We start from the raw sequence: 22,448 nt of genomic DNA on the forward strand, positions 1-22,448 counted from the left end.
TCCTCCATGTTTTATGTCACCACATCGAAAAGGTTTTGTGTTGCAGTGTGACTTCAGGTAAGATTAGTCCATATTTGAATGTTCGCTAGTAAGAACAAATCTAAAATGAAGAATTTCGAAGGATTGCTTGAGCCAATGAGAGAACGTCTGTTGTGTTTTCAGAAGATGTGAGTTCGAATGCCAAAGGCAGACTTCGAGTTCTTCTGTACAAACATTGGTTTCTGTTACACCAATATTCCCGCGCTATTCTTCTTAGTCTTATCTACATCGACTTCAACTGTTAAAAATGAATTATTTCACTTCCCAGAAAATTTTTAAAGTATTTCTTGCATTAAATCTTTTTATTTTTTTGCTTTAGTGTTTTAGTTGTACTGTTTTGTTTTAGTCTTTGACCATTTACATGTGAGGTATTTATATTTATCTTGTGCAGATTCTGTTTGCTATTGCAAGTATATTGCATATTGTTCCTAAGAACTTTTTAACGTGGCTGTGTAGTAGAAAGTTTACTTCCCATCCATATCGTTCCGTGCTCCGTTTCACTGCTAGGACTTTGGGTAAGTACCTTCAGCTATAGTCTTGGTCCGACAAAAGCCTTCTCTGTTGATTTGGTCGAAGGAAACTGAAAGAAACCCATGTTGTATATGGTGTGATTACGTCTCCGTAACTTGGCAGTTCGGCCAAAATGACCGACAAAATGAGTACCAGACTTTCAAAACAAATAACTACTGGCGTCGACTCGTTCGACTAAAATTCTTCAAGGCGGTGCCCCAGCATGGCCGCAGACTAATGAGTGAAACAAGTAAAAGAAAAGAGATGTCACTAAAATATGTTATTAAAAGATTTACGCTCTCCATAAAACGAAAGATTTTATAGAGATAAACTAATTAAAACGCTACAATCGTTTGAATGTTGTTACCTCAAAAAGATGGGTTCATATTCTGGCAGGCCCTCTTGTCGTTTGTTAGGGTGATTATTGTTCACTTAACTGAAATTCTGTTTTCGATGATTGTCTTTAATGCGATGCCAAAAGATAAAGTTTTGTATCAATTCGAAATGAGTGGTTGCTGAGCTTCAACGCCACCATATAGTTATGGTATTCAATTTATGTCCGGTAGGTTTCAATTAGCTGCTCTGTGCTTTTTTTCTTTCTTTTGTATATAGAAGTCTACTTATCATTACACTAATATGTAAAGATTTTGTATTCAGATGTGAACAATAAAACATATGTTGTATTATTTGTAATAACTGGCAAAGTTGGATCAGCTTCGTCTGTAACAGATATATATATATCAATGGAAGCGAAAATTATAGCATTGTAATGTAACAAATATTGAAAAGCCAATATTTCATAGTTGGAAATTATGGTTTATAGAAAGGAGAAAATTATGATGTCAAGTAAAGACAATTGTTGCCAAAATGGTGTATTGTTACAGTTAAAAATATTATAAACGAACCAACAGCAAATCATAACACCACGAAATTACAACCTTTCGGTGGTGTCGTTACCAATTTGTTTGATCGTCTACAGAGGAGTATATAATATTGTATATTTTAAAGTTTAGTTCAGACAATCTGAGCGGGATTCAAGGAGGAAACAAAATGGTGTAAGGAGTGGTGGTCACTAACTCCAACATGTGCTCACAAAGCAAGCCATGTAAGGCAGAAATCGTCTTTGATTCGAAAAGGGTTCTTGTTCTCTTTCTCTTTTGTCTCATTCCTTTTCCCCCTTTTTTATAAATGGTACAAACCGAAAGCTTAGATTTCTCCTCTTTCATTGACTTGTTTTTATTTTCATTCTTCACATTCTTCCGTTGTTATTGTTGTAATATTTGTTGTGTTTCATATCTGTTCATTTCTTTTTATCCAAGTGTTACACTTCTCTGACTTCGTGTATGTTTTGCTGTTTCTTCTTTATCTCATTATCTTACTTGTTTCATGTGTGTGTGTGTGTGTATGTGTGTGTATTTGTGTGTGTGCGTGTGTGTGTATGTGTGTGTGTGTGTTGTGTGTGTGTGTGTGTGTGTGTGTGTGTGCGTGTGAAAAGAAAACTAGCTCTAATATTCTGAAGTGTTGAATATCTTACTGAAAACGTCATCGGTTAATCAAAGTCCACCAATGTTAAACTGTCAATGTTCTAAGTAAATGTGTGACCTGCAAACGTTTGTATAGGAATTCTTGTTACGACCAAACTTACATATAAAATGACCAAATAGATTAAAAGAAACTTCCTTGAAAGGCAGAAAAACTATCACCTAAATAGCAAAAGTAAATATAACGTTTTTTTTTATTCCGTAAACTAAATACTGGAAATCTAGTTTATTTCAGTACACGTTATGAGCTGGTGTTCTAAAAAGGTTTGATTTGGTGTATTAAAATTCTGATTTGTTCAATATTTGCCGTTAATCGATTCCTGCTACTTAAGTCTCTTACTTACACTTGTGAAAGTTTGAGCAATAAGTCTCTTCGAAATAATAAAACTAAACTCATGATGTGAATAGCTCATAAGTATAATGGAAGGAACAATGTACAGACTTGTTATTAAGGCTTTCGATATTTTATGTAGTTTCCCACTTAGGCACGACACAAAATATGTCCGATGTTTAAAATAGAAGATTGTAACATTCATTTATTTCCCAAATAAAATAAATTTAGTATTGACAGAATGAATGTCAGGATGTTTTCAGTATAGACTGACTAATGATTCAGATGGAGTCCGTGGCACTGTCATCTGCCCAAGAGCAGATTCAATTCTTAAGAGCTGTATTACTAATACTTAGTAATGGTCATCAAATCTAAGTAGAGACTTCAAACTTGAAATCTTCAAAGCCACAGTCGAACCAATTCTACTATATGGCTCAGAAGCCTGGACGTTATGAAAGAAGCTTGAGAGGCGGTTGGATGGAACCTACACTCGCCTCCTTATGAGAGCTCAAAATCTCTCGTGGAAGCGTCATCTAACCAAAATGCAAATATATGGGAAACAACCACCTGTATCATCTCTTGTGAAAGGTAGGAGAGTCCAGTTTGCTGGACATTGTTGTAGAGCTGAAAAAGAGGTAATTTCTACTCTTCTCCTCTGGAAGCCCTCTGCTCGTGATACCAGAGGGCGCACACTCTCCTACCCTGATGTAATCTCCAGGGATACAGGCATCCAGCAACAGGACCTCCGTAATGCCATGATGGACCGTGAAGTCTGGCGTAGCATGGTCAATTCCATTGTCTTGACCACGGTCGAACGATGATGATGATGACTAATACTTATTTGATCGAGCAAAGAGAGATTCGAGATCAGAATATGGAGAAATGAAACACTGCATGACATTTATCTCCGTACACTGCATGACATTTATCTCCGTACACTGCCCTTTCCCGTAAGTTCCCTACCATAGCAACAAAAAACATTTTTGATAATAACAAAACTGTTTTATTTTCTGGCGCATTTCAATATATTTAGTTTTCATGTATTTGTTATATTTAATCTTATCATCCGAAACACTCTTTGCTCTCCACACTAGTAAATTCGAACAACGGAATGTGAGCTTTGAAAATTTGAATATATATGTATAAAATATTATTTTCCAAAAATCTATTCATAACATGAAAAGAGAAGAGAAAAAATCTGATATAAAATATAAAACTGTTAATGTTTGAAGAAATGATATTTAATCTTCTCGAATTTCAAGCAAACAAAAGAAAGAGATTTCCCACGAAACAGAACACATGACGGAAGCGCTGGAGACAAACTCATTGAATTTGGGAAGACAAAAATAAAACTAAAAGAAAGATGTCAATGGTTTGTGATATTTTCTTTTAAGATATATATGTTTCTAAATTACACACACACACACACACATACACATATATATGTGTGTGGAGATATATACGATTGACAAGTCGTCTATAAAGCTAAACGTTTTAAGTATATATATATATATTATATATATATATATATATATATATGCATACGTACATATTTACTTGTATATTATACATGTACTTACATATATGTAAATGTATAGGGTCATATATATATGTGCGTGTGTCTGTGTGTATCTGTGTGTGTATGTGTCTGTATGTGGGTGTATATGTATAAATCTCTTCATTTGTATACGTTCGTGTATATTTGTGAATATATGTGTGTAGATGGATATATGTAAATCTATGCTGGTATATATTCATACATACGTGTTTATGTATGTTAATATATATTATAATTACTAGTATATAATATTTATACACAATAATATACCCACCTTTCATTCGTACATATATTCATACACATAGACACATATACATATATGTTTATATATATATATACAGAGAAAGAGAGAGACGTTTGGCCATATACATGTGTGTGTGTGTGTTTATGCTTATATGTATACAAATATAAATGTCTATTAATATATATATACTTATATATATATGTATGTATGTGTGTATGTATATGGAAATGTGTATATATGCGCGTATGCATGTATAAGTTTCCTTACTGCTGTGTTTACGTGTGTCTTATTCCCATTAAAACGGGAAAATTCGTCAAGAAATGAAAATTGTTGCAGAAAAAATTGAAGATAAGTTTATTTAGACATTCTATACATACTCATTTCTCAATGTTTCAAATAATTATATAAGATTTCATATATATATATATATATATATATATATTTAATTTTTTTTATTTCGGCTATATTTTCATACATATATAGATAGATAGATAGATAGATAGATAGATAGATAGATAGATAGATAGATAGATAGATAGATAGATAGATAGATAGACAGACAGACAGTCAGACATACAATATTTTTAATCTCCCTCATCTACATCCTCCTCCTCACCATCATCATTATTATTATTATTAATATTAATATTAATATTATTAAGGCTGTGACCTGTCAGAACCGTTAGCACCCTGGAGAAAATATTATGCAGCGTTTTGTCGAGGTAATCGACTTTGCCGTCGACTTTCTCCTCGCAAACGTCTGGCCTTGAGCTAAAATTTGAAGTCATTGAGCTGACAGAATCGCTAGGATGTTGATGAAAAGGCTTCAATATATTTTGTCTGTGTTTACGTTCCCAGCCGAGGTGGACTTTCCGTTTCATCCTGGGGTCGATAAAGTAAGTAACAGTGGAGCGCTGGGGGTCGATGTACTCAACTTATCTCATCCACAAAACTACTTGCCATGTGCCAAAATTTCGTCTTTAATACAATTCATAAATTCATCATTTGTTACATTTGGCGAGCCTTTCTTGCCTTACACTCAATCCAAGTATATGGCAGTGGTTGGTCCGTAACACAACACCTCCCGGTCATATCTCCTTCACAAGAGGCCGATCATTTGTCGCAGAAGAACTCATTCTGCTTTATAGGAATTAGATTAATTTTTGTCAATATTTGGTCTTTCTAACGCGGTGGATTGGCAGAGTCGTTAATACGACGGGCAAAATGCTTAACATATTTCGTCCGTCTTTACGATCTGAGTTCAAATTCCCCCGTGGTCGATTATGCTTTTCATCCTTTCAGGATTGATAAGTACCAGCTGAGAACTGGAGTCGATAAAATCGACCTACACCCTCCGCACAAATTTTCTGGTCTTGTGCCAAACTTTCAAGTCAATATTTGGTCATTCCCTTGGCGATTATTTTAACCCGCAAGATATAGATTAATCGGCAGACATGTTGTGGTTTAGTAGTAAACTGTGTCATCTGTTAATCTTTGCTTTGGTCCTAGAGTTATTAGCAAAGAGACATCCAAGAACTTTATCTGGATCGTTTAAGATGATATTGATGATGGTCGTTGCCTGGCATCACAGTAATTCACAGAAAGACAATAAACTAATTGCTTTGAAGATTGAATAAGACGCAAATATTATAAATATTGTAATTCTTTGATAAAATGGATTTTCACTTCCTGCTGACGCAACATGCTAATAGATTCTGTTCAATATTTAGTTTTAACAAACAGAAACCTATTTCTAGTTTTCAATGGTTCCAATCTGCTTTTTCCTCGAAATGAGATTATTTTCTAACGTCATAGAGTTGAAAGAACTGATTTTCTCCAATCTTCATAAAGTAAGTTTATTCTTAATAGAGATACAATTTCGGTTTAATCATTCAAGTATTTATAGATGCGCTTTCCCCATCCAACTGTTGAGTTATCTTGTGATATATTTTTGTCGAATTTTCGAGAAGTATTTTACAACAGTCCTCAAGATTATTTTACTATTTCTCTATGTAAGCAAAGGAAATATTCCAGGCCTTTAATTTGCCATTCATATCATGTATTCTATATTTGTGACAATAGAGTTGAACGATATAATGTTTATTTGACCCAGCATATTCAGTTGCTATGAATATGCAATGAGTGAAACATTCGTCTAATTTGCTATATCACTGGTTATTAAAATCATATATAAACATACATGCATACATAGATACATGCATACATACATACATACATACATACATTCATATCTTTGCCATTTTCCTTTCTACAATGCTTCCAGCGCTCTTTCAAGAAAGACTTCCTGCTATTCATTAGAGTTACGTTTGCCTGTTCCAAATAAATTCTCCGTTGACAATGCATTTAAAGCCAGCAAGTTGCAAGTCTTTAAATAACCTGGTTGAAGAATTGGAATTGCAACAGAGGCAAGATGTCTTCCACTAATTAAATATTTCGATATCCGCTAGTAGTAGTAGTAGTAGTAGTAGTAGTAGTAGTAGTAGTAGTAGTAGTAGTAGTAGTAGTAGTAGTAATAGTAGTAGTAGTAGTAGTAGTAGTAGTAGTAGATACACCATTAATCTTGTTATTAAGATTTCCAGTGGTGGGGATTGACTGAGTCGATGGAGCACCGGTTCTTATTTTGGCTAGGTATTTTCCGAGTCAAAATCCTGCCCATGTGATTTTTGCTATTCATCAATTTGTATCGATAAAATAAAGTACCAGCCAAATACTGTGGTTCATATCATTGATTAAACTCTAATCTTAGAATTTGCTAACCTTGTACTTAAATTACAAATAATTTTAACACTACGACCATCGCCATATACTCGTTGGTACGTTATTCACCACATATAGAGAGCATAAGGAATTATAATTCTCTCCATTTACAGCCTCTGTTTCAAATTACAATGTGAAATGATTTCTTTTCATGCTGTTTGTTGGTCGCGCCCGGGTCGCTTTTCTTTTGTATCTTTCTTTTTCGGATCAGATACTAAACTGTCAGAAAACTCCTGCAAATTTGATTCCAGCCCTTTTCTAACATCTTTGAAACTGTGAGAAAAATAACAGTGGTTACCTTAAAACATGAAGAATAAGACATAGACGTATCAGCTGGATCAACCAATCCTTTTGGGGCAGGGATATGCAGCTGTACCATGGTAACATTTATGCAAACATATCTACCAAACTTTTAAAAAAATTACGAACTTACTGCATATATTCTACCATCTTGTAGAAATGAACCTGTTTTCCACGAAATAGCTTTAAGGGTTAATACCAATCTAGTATTAATACCAATCTAGTATTAATACCAATCTAGTATTAATACCAATCTAGTATTAATAAAAATACTAAAAATGAGAGAAAACAATTTTCCTCTTTAAGGTTATATAAATGCTTCTGGAGTAGACACAATTAGCGGAATTTGTTCTGGAAATTTTGATTTATGAATTCATTAGCTCTCTTGTTCCAGTCAAGAGATGTCGAACTTCTAAATAAATGATCTCAGGAATGGTAATATTTTTGAGGCAGATACATTGTCTTAAGGAACGAACCACTCGCTCTAAAAGAATGAGTTCTAAAGACAAATGTATATATTTGCAATATTATTCAGAAAAATAAGACGGCAAATACGTCAGATTCTTGTTGTGATGCCGTTTATTCAAATGTATTTGTATAGAAAAATAGAAATTACTAAATTGGGAAGATTATTGCCATCTTTCCATTATAAATGTCTTGGTTAATCTACTCTACTAAAAGAAGATGAACTTACCATGAAGGGGATCATAGATTTATATTGGTCACACCCTCTTAGTCTATTCTGGCTCGCAAATGTAATTTATACATTTATGCGTGTGTGTGAGTGAGTGTGTGTGTGTGTGTCTGTGTGTCTGTGTGTTATGCATACACACACACATATGTTGACGTCGACGTTAACTCGTTTCCGTGTAATATACCTGTAGCTGTTGATTGAGCCTATTCATCTTGATGGATGCGAAAGGAACTGATACCTGAGGTGGCTCTACAGACCAAAGGTGGTGTAGAAGATCCAGGAGCATCTATCGCGGGGGAGAATTGGTTGGAGACGAGGAAGTACGAGTTACTCTTAGTTTGTCTTCGACGTCTCATCTGTGCCTCTTCATGTCTGTTATTATTTTCCACCAGGTTAAGGCGGTAAGCTGACAGAATCGTTAGCACGCTGGGCGAAATTCTTAGCGATACTTTGTCTGTCTTTACGTTCTGAGTTCAAATTCCGCTGAGGTCGGCATTACCTTTCATCCTTTCGGTGTCTAAAAATTAAGTACCAGTTGCGTACTGGGGTCGATCTAATCGATTGGCCCCCACCTCCCTGAAATTCCGGGCCTTGTGCCTAGAATAGAAAAGAGTTATTTTCCACCAGGTCTTTTCCCTAGACATACCGCCCCGTAGGGCGCTCCTTGGCGGTTATCTCCCAGACATTTGGAGCAGCGGACGCAAGTGAACTTGAACTGGTCTCGGGATGGAATTTTGGGGATCTCCATGGTCTGGTGCCTAAATCCAACGTGGCAAAGACGAGTTGACGGGACGGCACGTTTGAGGCATACGTATGGTGTGTCCGGACAAGCAGGGGACGATGTCGAACCACAGTGGCCTCAATGTTGGGCAGTCCAGCATCGAACAGAACCTCTTTATTGATGATATAGACTTTCCATCGAATCCTCTTAATTGCATGAAGTCTGTACTGTTGGAAACGTTTCATTTTCTTCAAGTCTCGCAGATACAATATCGACATCTCACAGCCGTAGAGGAGAGCGAAAAGGACGACGGCTCGGAATAGCATGACTTTTGTTTGGAGCGTGAGGTCGTGGTTTAGTAAGAGACTTTCATTTTGAGGGTATTTTGAGCAGTATGGGCTGCACTGATCCTATTCTCGATATTGTTCCGAATGGTGCAATCGCTGGACATGTAGCTCCCGAGGTATAGGAAAGCTTCCACGGTTTCCAGGACAGTCCCCTGTACCGTTATGCCACTGGTGTTAGGGGGAGATTGTCCGGTGGATCTCTGTGCAAGGATCGTCGTCTTCATTACGTTTTTGTGATCAGATTAAAGCAAGTATACAAATTTTCGAATTAGTTCACAAACTCGTAAAAACCGGAAACTGAGTGCGCCGGAGTGGCATTGTCGTCAGCGTCCTGCAGCTGATGTTCTTTGGCCAAATTGGTAAGTTGACGGGCTCTGAGATGGGTTGTGTTGAAAAGTCTTCCGTCCATTTTGTAGCGGATGTCTACACCAGGAGCTTGGCCGGGGATCTCGTTGAACACTTCATTGAAGGAGAGGGAGACGTATCTTTGCTGCGAACCAGTCATAATTGGAAATGAAACGGGGAGAGCTTTCTTGGCGATGACTCGGCCAGACATTCTGTCATGTAGGGCCTGAAAGCCTTTTAGTGGCTCAGTTGCACATCTTAGACATTGAATACAATGGAACCAACATAAGTGAATGAGAAAACAGTGTTTAATGCTTTTCCATCAACACTAATGACTAAGGACTATAACGTAACCATTCAAATGACAACCTCCACATCGCTGTTTTCTCTCTTTATACGTTTGTAATTATAACAATTTGATATGGGAATTACAGGCAAAATATATTTAAGAACTTGTTCAATATCTTTAAATAATTCAAATATGTATCCAACTAGCATAGATTAACAATTAAATCGCGTTAATTACTGAAATAATCTTCGTATCATCGCTACCCGTTGTGTATTCGTTGCAACACGCTAGAAATATATCAGCATTTTAAATAAGCCTAACCATACGTTTCAATATCAAGTATTATTCTGTAGCAACCAGAGAAAAATCTGATAGTTAGCTTCACCTCCGCGAAGGAATGTTCTTGTCTGTCAGCAGTGATGAGCTTCAATAAAGCTCTAAATGCCCTTTTTGGTTGTTTGGATTTAAACGAAGGGGACAAACTGGAAGTTTACTACGCACGTCGAGTCGTAACTAATCTTGATGGGTTCCTTCGTTGTTACTTCATCGGAGGATCCCCCCTTTAGCCTAACTCTTACCACCATTGGAAAACAATCCACTTAAACGAAACCAAATTTATTTTCAACGATAAACATAGGCCCTCTTTATTTGCATCTTACATCAATTGTACCACCATAGCACATACACAGATGCGCGCGCATGCACAGCTTTGTGAGACTCACGCACGCACACGCATTCCCATGAACACACATACGTTGGTGGCGGTGGCGGTGGGCGCGTGTCTCTATGTTTATATGTAAGTCATCTAATTCACCATGAATGGTCGGAGTTTATTTTGATAATAGTTTTATAGGAAATTTTATGTGGTTTTCCATCCTATCACATCTCTTCCTCGCCATACTTGGCAGGCCGCCTATTGGCATCGCTGCTCAAGTACACCAGTTCCAGTCATCAAAATGAAAAACACATTCTATTAAAGCGAAAGAGAGGGAAAAATTGCTGCAGGCGAAACGAAACAAACTATTTTCATAAACAAGCTTTATAATGAATACATTTAACTTCATACAACATTTCCTCAAAGTGGAGATACCTTGGGGCAGATATTCGGAATTACTCTGTTAAATAAGCTTTCAGAAAGAAATTCACCGAAAAAAGGTAAGGCGAAAGAAATAGCAATAAAAACAGCTTGTTTTGGAAGACAAATTAGTTTTAATGCAGTTTCGCTGAAATAAAGCTATTTAGGTAATAACTAGTGACACAGAATATCTCTCTCCCCCCTCTCTCTCTCTCTCTATATATATATAATATATATATATATATATATATATTATATTATATTATATTATATTATATTATATTATATACTATATTATATACATAATATATAATGATATATTTATCATATTATATATGTGTATATGTATATGAATTTCATATATTATATTGTATTATATATATATATATATACATATATATATATTATTGGACGTTGGGTGGGGCATTATGCCGGTAATAATAAACACACGCACTGGTTCAGTCATTTATTGTAATTGTTATTTAATGGGTTAGTTACACCACTAACAAATTCAGCGACCAGCCGTTTTCTTTTACTAGTTTTTCTAACTTGTATGTTAAACACTTTAGTTAAACAGTTAATCTCGCAAGCAAAATAAAAATACACATACGAACTAAATATATATATATATATAACAAATTTGTCATGTGATTAACGAAATCTTTTTAAAATTACATAATTTAAATACAATTTGCTTTCAGAAAACGTAAACTCTACATTTCAAGATAAACTCTCGTTGCTTGTTGTTCTTGTTGATGTGGTTGCTTGTCCTCGCCTCAACAATCTCTACTTTAGCAGATCTTTTATAGAAGGCGTCCCGGTCCAGCGATTATGTGGAGGCTCCACGCTTGTAATTTACACAGATTGATTCAATATCATTTTGATCAAATTAGGATATTTCATTTATGAGAAGCTGTGATATTAGAAGTAAGAAAATGATACACCATTATGAATACGGTTTTCCGGTCAAAAGTTGATGTTTTTATAAACCAACATTATTACAAATAGCTCCAATCCTCTAATAACAAACGATATACAGAAAGCTGCATCTACATATAGAACACTGCCTTTTCAATTAGGGTTTTTATATACACACTCTCATGCGCATATATATACATGCATACATATACAAAAATATATACTATAAATACAAGCGCCACGGGCATACACCAAAACGTTTATGCATACACACACACACACACACATACACACCACACACACACACACACACACACACACACACACACACACACACACACACACACACAAACACACTCACAACTCATGATATGTTTCTTCACCACATTCTATTCATTTGTACTTTTAGCTGTTAACATCTTGAAGAAATTTAGGTCATAAACTAAGATACCTTTCCTTGTATTTTTTTTTTTTTTAGATTTTTCGAAATGCATTCCTAACAAATCCCGGTCCGCACCTTATTTTATTCTATATATATATATATATATATATATATATATATATATATATATATATATATATATACATATTATAATTATTTTATATTATATTTTATATAATATTGTTATCTGTTAAAGCGTTTGCACATAACTGGGTTTCTACTAGATATCTGCATTCATACATCTTCACGTTTCTGTATTCAGAATATTTTTCATTTTTTGTTTTCTTATTTTCGTATACATTTTCCGAATTTAATTTTCTTATTTCTATATCTTAAGGCCATATTGGTAATGTCCCTCTCTATTACATCTTCAAACGATAATTCATTCTCTCCCATCTTTCGCACCAGTAATTTATACAAGCGGACATATCTCTCAACTTCATTTCATTCAGAGATTCCTTCTACTTTATCTCGACTCTATTTTTGTATTTTAATTTTGTGACGTATATTTGTGTATAATTACTCTTTCTTATTCCACCCCACCACCAGCTATAACATGATAAATTTCATTTTGCTCCTTCAGTTTTTTTATCAATGCTTATTATAATCTATTCTACAGTAGTCTACAATATATTTAATCAATGCAACAATAACACTATGCCATTTAAAACGGTTATTTTTGTTCCTCATCAAATGAACTAATAATATTACTACGCCATTAATTTCACATCCACCAAATGCTCTTACCTCTATATTAATCTACGCATTTTACTTGCTCTTTCTTTACTTACTCAAACATTCAAGTCTTGACATGGATCATACTTTCATAAATACAAAAACGCTTCCACGTAAATTACTTTTATCAATTTCAAAAAAAAAAGCTTCCTTAAATTTCAGTAAATAGCTGACTGACATATTTTTTTAATATATATATAAATTTTATTTTTAACTGTTCTGTTTTCTAATTCTACACTCGTTCATCTATTTTAAGTCTGTATGTAACTTCTATGTTGTTCGCTTTCATCTCTTGATACAATTAGACGGTTCTTCGAGTTTCTACTTTAACCTCACGCGCTTTCAGACTTTACCATCATAACTTTATTTATTTTCTTACACCACTGATTTCCATATTTTCGTTCTTCTCAACATATATTCACATAACAATCGGTTTTTTTCCCCTGGAAGTGCTGGAGAACTTGCGACTGATAAAAATTGTTAAGAAATATATAAAGAAACAAACATCAAATACATTCAAAATGTTCGAATTCTTTAATTACTTTAACTTTTTCACCCATCAACACGTATATCATATATCCTAACACATACACATATGTAAGTATATATATATATATATGTATGTATGTATGTATGTATGTATGTATGTATGTATATATACTTATATGCATAGCATACATATATACATGTATAAACCCGTCAAAGGGCGGAGGAACTCTTGAGAGTCAACGACCATCCAATAAATGTCTTAGGGCTGTATCATATGCGGGGACATAGAAATAAGCGGACTCAATACCCGATCGCGCGGTTAAACCATTGGGAGTGAAGGACTTCCAGCCTTTGTTAGGGCATTCTTCTAGGAGAAGGTAACTCAGGTAACTGGGATAACCCCGACATAAAACCTGCGGCTTAGTGGTTACCGATGATGTTGACTTGTTCTTCTTTTCGGATTATGGCTGCTGTTGCTTAGTGGGTGGGATTGACTCCGTGCACAGCCTTTCCTCACTTTTAAAAAAAATCTTCTGGCACAGGCATTGCACGATAACAACATTGATTAAGCTTCGTGCAATGGCCATACTCGATAACGAGGGGGCAGCCACCATGTATGTATGTATGTATGTATGTATGTATGTATGTATGCATGCATGCATGTATTACACTGGCGGTGTTCCAGCATTGCCGCAGCCTCATGGCTGAAACATATAAGATAAAGGAATATATATATATATATCTGTATATACGCTTGTCTGTATATTCTGTATAAAGGAGGTGACAAAGAAGCATATTCGACATATTTTGCGTTATGATTTCAATAAAGGCAACAATTTGTGCAGTATTTTGGTATCGGACATTCTGGGCCCGAAACTATAGCCTACAAGACGTGCCTCGTCCTGAAAGTTCTGTCAAGCTCAGCAAGGACGTCTTTCAGACCCTTTTGGAACAAAATCTCATCGTAACTGTTGAGGAACTAGCAGAGAAGCTTGGATTTGGTCATTTAACCATTCATCGACTGATGCGTCCCATAGGAAAAGTCAGAAAATTAGGTCAATGGGTTCCTCATAAACTTTCTGAGTCTAATCGCGCGCAGAGAGTGAATGTGTGCTCTATTTTAATGTCACGTCTCACGAATGAATCCTTTTGAACCGAATAGGGATAGATAACGAGAAATGGGTTCTCTATAAAAATGTCAAGCACCGAAGACAGTGGGAAGGGAAAGGAGAAACACCAGCACCCCAGGCAACAGATGGACTTCACCCACGTAAGGTGTTGTAATCTGTTTGGTGGGATATGAAAGGTTTTGTCCAATTTGAACTTTTTAACTCAAACCAAAGGACAACAAAGGAGATCTACTGCGAGCAACTTGAGCGGCTTAAGTCAGCACTAAAGAAAAACGACCATCTTTGGTTTCAAGACGAAAGGTGTTCTTCCGTCAGGATAATTCTCGGCCACATACAACAAAGATGACATTCCAAAGGCTGAAGCAGTTTGAATGAGAAACGATGCCCCACCCACCATATTCGCCTGACGTTGCCGCATCTGATTATCATTTATTCTGCAGTCTCCAAAATCATTTGGACGGGGAAAATATGAATTCTGTAGACGATGTCAGAACAGTACTGGAGGAGTCATTTTTCGTCACGGACAAGTGTATTTTGGAAAAGGGGCCTTGCAAGTCTACTAGCTAGATGGAAGAGCATTGTAGAAAATGAAGGGGAGTATGTTTCAGATTAAAAAGGAATTTCTTTATCTTAATTTTGAAAAATAAAAAGAAGTATAAAAACCGCATTACTTATGGGATGACCCAATAGACATGTAGAGAGGGTCCCCAAAAAGGTTCATTCGTGAGACGTGACAGCAAAGAAGAGCATATATTCATTCTATGCGTGCGATTACACGCGGAAAGTTTATAAGCAATCCATTGACCCAACTGTTGATGGTGGAAGAATTAAGGAATGTATTGCGGAGAAATAATGAGAAGAAATTATTATTATTTTTGATGTTGTTGTTGTTGTTGTTGTTATCATTATTATTGTTATTATTATTATTATTATTATTCAGTAGTTTTATTTTTTATAGCGTGCTTTCACTTCACTACCGAGCGCAGCTCTGTGTGCCTTGGGTATGTGCTGTGATTTGTTGTGATGCTCTGATGGTTATTGTATGGAAAGTGTTCTGCGTAGGATGTGTGCAATGCCATGTAGTCCTGGTGTTTTTGTTATGTATTTGTCTGAATATTTTTTTATCATGCGTAATGCACCTACTATGATAGGAATTGTTTCTGTTTTTAGATTCCACATTCTGGTTACCTCCATTTCCTGGTCTTTGTATTTTGAGAGTTTCTCCATTTCTTTTAGAGACACGTTGTTATCTTCCGGTATTGATACATCAATTAGAAAGCATTTTTTTTTCTTCATGATCTCTGACAACTATATCTGGTCTGTTGGCCTTAATTTCTCTATCTGTGTGTATCGGCATATCCCAAAGTATGGTTGCTTTTTCGTTTTCTGTGACCTTTTCTGGTGTGTGCCTAACAACATCTTTTTTCTGTTGTTATTCCATAATGTTGGCATAGCCTCCAGTGTATGTAGGTTCCAACTCTGTCATGTCTGTGAATATATTCCTTCTTAGCCAGGACTGGGCAGCTAGAGATAATATGATTTATTGTTTCTTGTCCATCTCCACATATTCTGCAGTTACTTGTTATATTTCTTTTCATTACATGTTTTTGGCAATTTCTGGTGGGGAGGCTTTGGTCTTGTGCTGCAATTAAAAATCCCTCTGTCTCTGCTTTGAGTCCTGAGCTTCTCAACCATTGCTGGGATTTTTCTTTGTCTATTTCTTTTGCATTTAGTTTAGTCCAGTATTTACCGTGAAGGGGTTTTTCTTGCCATCGTTTTATCATAGTTCTTTGCTGTTCTAGTTTTAGTTTGGATTTCATTTGTTTTATAGCTTTTGTTGTTTCTTCATCTTCTTCTTCTTCTTCTTCTTCTTCTTCTTCTTCTTCTTCTTCTTCATGTTTATTAGGTGGTATGATTTCTTGTTTGTATTTGTCAGCTTCCTTAAATACTGAGAACAGTTTTTTGTTTTGCTCGTGTTTTGCCGCTATTTGTATCAGTTGTCCTTCCTTCTGAAGTAGATATTTTTGCAGTCCTATGGTGGTTATTTTATAGTAGTTTTCCAGCTGTATAAGGCCTCTACCACCTTCTATACGTTGTATATATAGTCTTTCTATGTCAGATTTTGGGTGATGCATCCTAGACCCTGTCATTATTTTTCTTGTTTTCCTATCCATTTTGGTCAGTTCATTTAGTGTCCAGTTAAGGATATTGTAGCTGTAACTTATAACTGGGACAGCTAAAGTGTTAATAACTATTATCTTGTTTTTAGCATTGGGCTCTGTTTTTAGTATTGATCTAACTCGTCTATAATATTCTTTTTTTATTTTCTCTTTCATTTGTGTGTGTTGTGTCTTATCTAGTTCATGGATTCCTAAGTATTTGTAAGTTTGGCTTTGGTCCAATTCTTTTATTTCATTGGTTTTATCTAGTGTGATGTTGCTACTCTTAACTAGTTTTCCTCTTTTCATGGTTACTTTGGCGCATTTTTCTAATCCAAATTTCATATCTATTTCTTTGGTAAATCCATGAACTGTCTTTAATAGTGTTTCCAGCTGTTTGTCATTTGCAGCGTATAGTTTTAGGTCATCCATATATAAAAGGTGGCTGATCGTTTTGCCGTAACATTTATATCCGCTTCCAGTTCTATTTAGCATATCAGATAGAGGTGACAGTGCCAAGGAGAAAAGGAGTGGAGAGAGCGTGTCTCCCTGGAATATTCCTCTTCTAATGGGGATGGCTTTGGTTTTCATGAGTCCCTCTTTTGTTTGGAGCTGTAGCACTGTTTGCCATTTATTCATAGAGTGCCCAATGAATTTTATAATTGTTGGTGCTACTTTGTTAATGGCTAGTGTTTCGAGGATCCATATGTGGGGGATTCTATCAAACGCATTTTCGTAGTCGATCCAGGCCATACTGAGGCCTTTCTTCTTTCTGTGGCTGTCTTCAGTTATGGCTGTATTGATCATTAGTTGATCTTTACAGCCGTATGAGCCTTTGCGGCATCCTTTCTGCTCTTCTGGAAACAGGTTGTTTTCGTCCAGGTGCTTGTTCAACCTTTGCGATATCACTGCAGTAAAAGTCTTGTACATTGTAGGAAGACAGGTTATTGGTCTGTAGTTTTCTGGTTTTGCTGTCTCATTTGATTTGGGAATTAAGATGGTTTTCCCCTTCGTGAGCCATTCAGGCATTGTCTCTGGCTCTGCTAGTATGTTGTTACAATTTTCAGCCAGTTTTTTGTGCATTCCTGTTAGATATTTCAACCAGAAGTTGGGGATCTTGTCATGCCCAGGTGCCTTCCAGTTGCATAGTCTTTGCAGTGCCTGGGTGACCTCTTCAGTTGTTATGGGGGTCCAAAGTTGCTCAGACGCTGAGTTTGTTATTTTAAAATTCTTCTTTTTTGGTTGTTCGTTCGCCGACCATATTTCCAGAATTGTTCCACTTCTGCCGTTGGTGCTGCAGTGATTTCTATTTTATTTTTGCCAAGTTCTTGGTAGAACGTTTTGGGGTTGGAGTTGAACTTTTTGTTTTGTTCAAAGAAGCGCTGGCGTTTCTCGTACCGGCGGATCCTTTGTGCTTTGGCAAGGATATCTTGCTTTAGCTTTTCTTTTATCTCAGGTAAATATTTTTGTGTGATGTTGTGTTTGCGGAATATTTTTGTTTTCTTTTTGTTGCTCAGTAGCGTTGATTGTCTACTGATTTCATTGAGAATCGACAGATTTTTTTTACTTTTTGTATTTTGTTTTGGATGTTATTTATCCACAGGGTTTGTATGGGTGGTGGTACTTCTGTTTGGACGGGTTTGAGTGAGTATCCAGCTTCTTTTGTGGCTGCAGTGGCTGCTGCGTATACTAAGTCATTTAGCTCAGTGATATCGCTTTTTGTTTCAGTGGCTATTAGTTCCGTGACGGCTAGGTTAATGCTGTTTATAATTGGTGTTGTTGTTTCGTCTATTTTGATTTTTGGGAGGTATGGTCGGTGGTCCATTTTGAGCTCTGTGGTTTTCAGTTCTTTGATTATTCTACTTTTTATATTATCATAATCATTAGGCTCCTCTTCATTGTTTCCAAGTTTTAGATTTGTGCCGTTTTCTTTCTTATTTGTATGTTTGTTTCTCGTGTAACATTTGTCTTCGTGTTTTACTGTTTCAGTGTTTATATTATTGGGCATTGTTGTCTGGCTTCTATCTACATTTTCCTGATGTATTTTTTCTTTTAGATGTTCTATTTCTATTTCTGATATTTTTTTTGCGTTGAGAATATATCTCCGTATATTTGCTAGTTTGTTAGGGTTCGTTGCTGTATCCAAGTCTATATTTATGTTGTTTTCCTTCCATATTTTATATGTATGTGTTTTTGTGTTTTCATTCTTTGGGTAGAGCACTGCTGTAAAATAAGTATGTAGGATAGAAATGTATTCCTCACGTGTCCATTTATGTCTTTTGGGTTTTATTTGCGGGACATGAGGGACAACGTCCGGCCTTTATTTTGACGGTCGTCATTTTCGTAGGGTACCGGTCCGTTCATTTCTGTTGTCACATTGTTTTTATCATTATTATCATTATCATTATCATTATTATTATTATTATTATTATTATTATTATTATTATTATCTTTTTTTTCTTCTTTCAAATTTGCTTCCATTTCTTGCCGAGTGTCTTCCAGACTACTAGAGCAGAGAAACTCATAGTATACATTGGTAGGCCATTAAACTAAACTCAATAGTTCGTTCATTTTTTTTTTAAAGTTAAATTAAAATACATGGGTGGTAATAGTTCTCACATCGACAATGCTCTTCTCAATACGTGTGATGTACCAGTTAAGACAATCTTTTGCACTTCTTGCAGGGATGGTAAGCCAGGGATCATTCTCATATAATTTTCGGTTCCCTTCTTGATCATTCCTAGTGCTCCTACGATCACTGGTATTGTAACCGCCTTGAGATGCCACATTTTCTCAATTTCAATGGGCAGGTCTTTATATTTTCTGAGCTTGTCAAACTCTTTCGTCGAGATATTATGATCACAGGGGATGCTCATGTCGATCAATAAGCAAACTTTATTGTTTTGATCTTTCACAACAATATCTGGTTGATTGGCTTTGATGGTTCGGTCTGTATGTACTGGAAAGTCCCACAGAATCGTTACATTTTCTCCTTCAGTTACAGCTTCAGGGTGGTGATTATACCACTTGTCGGCAGATTTGATATTGTAATGCCGACTTATTAGCCAGTGTAGATATTGGCCAACTCTGTCATGTCTTAATTTATACTCCACTGGAGCTAAGACTTTACATCCAGAGATTTGGTGGTCCACTGTTTCAATCATGTCGTTGCAGAATCGGCATTTTGGGTCTGCTCCATTTTTCATCACATTGGCCTGGTTGTTCCGGGTTAATAAGCTTTGATCTTGAGCAGCCAGGATGAAACCTTCGCTTTCTGCTTTTAGCCCTGAGCTCCGTAGCCACTGATGGGTTTGCTTCTGGTCAATATCAGCTTGTTTGCTGCGGGCCACATATTTGCCGTGCAGAGGTTTCTCCTCCCACCTATCAGCCAATTGCTCGTGCTCTTTTTTCGTTGCCATTATTTTCACCTTATCATTATTATTATTATTATTATTATTATTATTATTATTATTATTATTATTATTATTATTATTAACAAGAAGAAGAAGAAGAACAACAACAACAACAACACCAATCAGTATGTTTTATGTCTGCACAGACATGCATGCATAAACCTGCAAACTGTTGTTGATGTTGACGTACGATGAAAGAGTCCGCTTTTGTATTTGCTTTGCAGGATTGTCGATGTTAACCCAGCACCAGGCTCTCATTGTTATGGCTGCTTTTCCGTGAGAATCGCCAGTTTTCCTGACGAGAGAAGGAAGGGGACAATACTCAGACAACAAAAAGAAAACCATCACAGATGCTGCGCATGAAAATCCGATGCTTAACAATAATTAAAAAAAAACAACATATATATATATGCGTGTGCGTGTATGTCTGTGTGTGTGTACGTATGTGTATTAGCAACACACATACATTATATCTATATATGTATGTATGTATGTATGTATGTATGTATGGATGTATATGTATAATGCATATGTATGTATAAGAATTGGTTATTATTCACAGCATTTAAAGTATTGTTAATCCGGTCGTTTCACGCAGTCATAGACGCCAGGCTGTATAGGAGAGAATGATTTTCTAGTTGTTGATCTAATGAGTGAGTTCTTGTATAATACACCAGTTATTTTATTGTATTGGTTATCGATAAAATATAACGATTATTGAAAAAAAAATCAGTTTCAACAAACCACATATTGGCTCATTTCACAAGAATATCATAAAATGTGGTGAAAAAATATGAAGTCTTCATTGGAAGCGGTCTGAATTGTTTTGCGATTTATATTATGGCGAATTGTCTGTTACCGCTGGCCAAAGAGAAAGAAAATATTCAGGGAATATATGGTGCTGTATTTCTCTGATAATGAGCAACTTATACGTAAAGGTTCTAATTTTATTGGCTGAAACTCTCAGAGAACGTGAATGTGAGAGAGGAATAAAGTCTGGGAGAGTTGCTCTTTTTGCAATGCATTAATTTGTATATTTCAGTAATGTTGTCAGAGGAAATCATTAAGGATTGTTTTTTCTTTGTTTTTTGACAGGATGAAAAATATAAAGGTTATCATTGAAACCACTTGGTCAGACCCTAAATATATGTATTCATTCGTAATATTCCTTCTGTATGGATATCTCGAACAGTAAAATAGCATTTAAATATGTATTCCAACCCTAAGCATTACGTGTGTGTGTGTGTGTGTGTGTGTGTGTGTGTGTGTATGTGTGTGTGCAAGGTATGACTCTAAACTACTTCCAGCTGTGGGCCCTGGTACTAGGATTCCAGAGTGTTGAGGACTGTGAAACTACCCCTTTAGCCCCTATTACTCGTAGGTCTACTCTAACCCAGACGAGCAGCAACTGTTAGGACCCACGCTTTGGATTAACTACCATGTGAACCAGTTGGCTTTTGGTTGTCTCCACTTTTATTCTTTTCTACTCGAAGCACAAGGCACGAAATTTTGGGGAGGGGGCAGTTGATTAGATCGACCCCAGTACGCAACTGGTACTAAATTTATCGACCTCCGAAAGGATCAAAGGCAAATTCGACTTCGACGAAATGTGAACTCAGAACGTAAAGACAGACGAAATACCTATTTCTTTACTACCCACAAGGGGCTAAACACAGAGAAAACAAACAAGGACAGACAAACGGATTAAATTGATTATATCGACCCCTGTGCGTAACTGGTACTTAATTTATCGACCTCCGAAAGGATGAAAGGCAAAGTCGACCTCGGCGGAATTTGAACTCAGAACATAACGGCAGACGAAATACCACAAAGCATTTCGCCCGGCGTGCTAACGATTCTACCAGCTCGCCGCCTTAGTCTCCACTTATATTGTGCCATGAAGTAGCCTCGATTTGAACCCACTTCGCACTGAGATGGATATTTGTCACTGGCTGCAATCTGTATTGATCCGCTCAGGTTCCAATGTTTAATGAGAATCCTGGTATAAATAAAGGCTTTCGAACATTTGTTTAACGATTTACCAGCACCAGATTCTAAATGTCCATTAAGAGACAAACGTTGTGTAAATGCGATTTATACAACGAATCTTTAAACGTAAATCCATGCATTTCTGTGGTTTGCCAAGATTTCAGAAAAGCAAGATTAGAAAGCGAAATATCTCAAGAACCCACTTTCATAATATTGTGCCAAATGATTAACACTGACAGCAGCTGTCCTAACGAAGGAAGACAATAGAAAACTGGAACTAGCGTCAAACTGATGACATTGAGTCATCCTTTTAGGATATTACATCTGACTGTTAACTTTTATTCGCAGTCAGACGGAGGCCAATAGGAATTAAGTCTCCACAGTATAAGTTGTTATTAATT

Source organism: Octopus sinensis, linkage group LG6 (assembly GCF_006345805.1).
Source record: "Octopus sinensis linkage group LG6, ASM634580v1, whole genome shotgun sequence".
NCBI classification, from domain to species: Eukaryota; Metazoa; Mollusca; class Cephalopoda; order Octopoda; family Octopodidae; genus Octopus; species Octopus sinensis.